Source organism: Grampus griseus (genome assembly GCF_964374135.1).
Source record: "Grampus griseus genome assembly, chromosome: 8".
Lineage (NCBI taxonomy): Eukaryota > Metazoa > Chordata > Mammalia > Artiodactyla > Delphinidae > Grampus > Grampus griseus.
This window is the reverse complement of record NC_139002.1, coordinates 51,235,136-51,237,474: the sequence shown is the minus strand read 5'-3', so window position 1 is coordinate 51,237,474 and position 2,339 is coordinate 51,235,136. Positions and strand designations below refer to the sequence as shown.

General features: G+C 41.8%; 1 pseudogene across 1 annotated transcript; it reads left to right on the top strand.

Moving 5' to 3' along the window:
* The first annotated feature begins 842 nt into the window (after positions 1-842).
* LOC309826646 (pre-mRNA-splicing regulator WTAP-like) lies at positions 843-1,937 on the top strand (annotated as a pseudogene). Its single transcript has 2 exons — positions 843-1,460; positions 1,678-1,937. The product of its transcript is annotated as a pre-mRNA-splicing regulator WTAP-like (transcript).
* The last annotated feature ends 402 nt before the right edge of the window (positions 1,938-2,339 follow it).

The window sequence follows — 2,339 nt, the reverse complement described above, 5'->3', positions numbered from 1 at the left end:
GTGTTTATCCAGTGTTAAGACTGTTGTCTTAAATTTTTTTCAATTTTAATTTTTTCATATGCTAATACAGTTCAGCCAGGTTAAATATCTTTCAAAGTGGATAGATTAGTCTTGTTTCTAAACATGTGGGATATTAACTCTTTGCAGCCATATTTTTTTAAGCCCATGTGTATCAAGAGACCTTCCTGTGACACTCATATCATCTAGCCTATGACCACAGCTCTTTGTGAAATTAAATTACTATTACAATTTTCATCACTGACATTAAAACTGCTATAAACTAAACATGTGTAGTTATTTCACTGAGTATATTGAAGCATGTATCCTGCTTGAGAGGATATATGAATATCTATAATGAAGGATATGGATGGAAGGAAAGAAGGAAGGAAGGAAGGGAGGAAGGGAGGGAGGGAGGGAGGGAGGGAGGGAGGGAGGGAGGGAGGGAGGAAGGGAGAAAGGAAGGTACGAAGTTAGAAAGATACCTTATTCAAAGACTACTACTTCTTGATTTTTCCTGAATCTCCAAGGAAATTTAATTCATGTTTTGTGATTTAAGTAGATATGAAAGAAAGCATACATAATTAAATAAATTATTGAATGTATGTTACATCACACTGCTTTACTTGGCAGAGAATGAGGAAGATTAGTATTTTCTACTGTGTTCCATGGCATAGTAATTTTACAGGGAGTTAATGGATCTTGCTGGAAAAAAAGAGGGAAAGCGCCCTTTAAAGGACAGGAAGATCATTCATATAAGTGTTGAGCTGGGGAAGAAAGACTGGCCTTTGCAAGCCGTTGACCACAACCTAAAATATGAATGATCCTCCCTCAGTGCCATTTTGTGGCCGCGAGACCTGCAAATAAAGGGGAGAGGCGGGGCTGTGGCGGGAGGAGGAGCGCGGGGGCCGGCGGCAGCGGGGTCGGGAGGCCCGGGCAGCGAGCGGGTAGCGCGGGGTCAGCCTATGTGACTGGGCGGCGCCGGCGCGGCCTCCGTCAGGAGAGGATTCAAGATGACCAACGAGGAACCTCTTCCTAAAAAGGTTCGACTGAGTGAAACAGACTCCAAAGTATGGCACGAGATGAATTAATTCTCAGGTGGAAACAATATGAAGCACATGTGCAAGCTCTGGAGGGCAGGTACGCAGATCTTAACAATAATGATGTAACTGGCTTAAGGGAATCTGAAGAAAAACGAAAGCAGCAACAGCAAGAGTCTGCACGCAGGGAAAACACTCTTGTAATGCAACTAGCAACCAAGGAGCAAGAGCTGCAACAGTGTACTTCTCAAATCCAGTACCTCAAGCAAGTCCAGAGCCTAGCGTTGCCCAACTGAGATCAACAATGGTAGACCCAGCGATCAACTTGTTTTTCCTAAAAATGAAAGGTGAACTGGAACAGATTCAAGGCAAACTGGAACAAGCCCAAAATGAACTGAGGGCCTGGAAGTTTACGCCTGATAGCTAAACAAATCATACTCCCCAGTCAAGACTCCCCTGACAGTCCCACTACAGGAAAGCTGTGGTGGGACAGCCAAGTACTCGTTTCCACACCAAGACTGAGACTTTTTGAGCCAAAAAGCCACATTCTTATACTATCCAGCTTGTAATGGTTAATGTAAAACTTACCAGATGAACCTTGTGTTTCAGCTTTTTTCTCTTCCCCCTCCCCTTGCTTCAGAGGCCTGATGGCGTCGGACTATTCCGAAGAAGGGGCCACCTCCGAAAAATTCCCCTTCTGGGACATGTAGACACTTGAGAAGTGTTTCTGTTTGAAGAAAATAGAGGGAGAAACAGAAGTCTTAAGTCTGTGGCACACTGTGTCTTCAGACAGTTTGAAGGAATGAAAACCTAGAGATTTAAAATCATGGACTGAACATGTAAAATTCCAGTAAATGTAAAGATGGAATAGGCATCGCTCTTAACCTTGAGCATAGTGACTTAGAGACACTGTAGATCAGTTTTGCCAATAAGACTGTGGACTTCGTGATTGTTGTTGAACTTCTGGGTCAAACTCAAATGAGGTGAATTTTGCCTTTAAAGGGTTTATTTGCTAAGAACCAACTTAATAGTCATGAGAGAATCAAGTAATAGATGTCAGTACAAGTAGTTCATACATTTAACCATTTAGTTTGGGGCTCCATATTACTTGATTGAGCCTTAAATCAATGTGGTTTTACTCAATGGTTTGTTCTTTGAATGGTTGCTAATACTGTAGATAATCTTACTGAGGAATGTACAAATAATGAAGGTGTGGTATCAAACTTCAGGTCTAAACTGTTTGAAGCATTATAAACATTCATTTCACAACTAGATTGTATAAGGATATTAGCTGTGATGAGA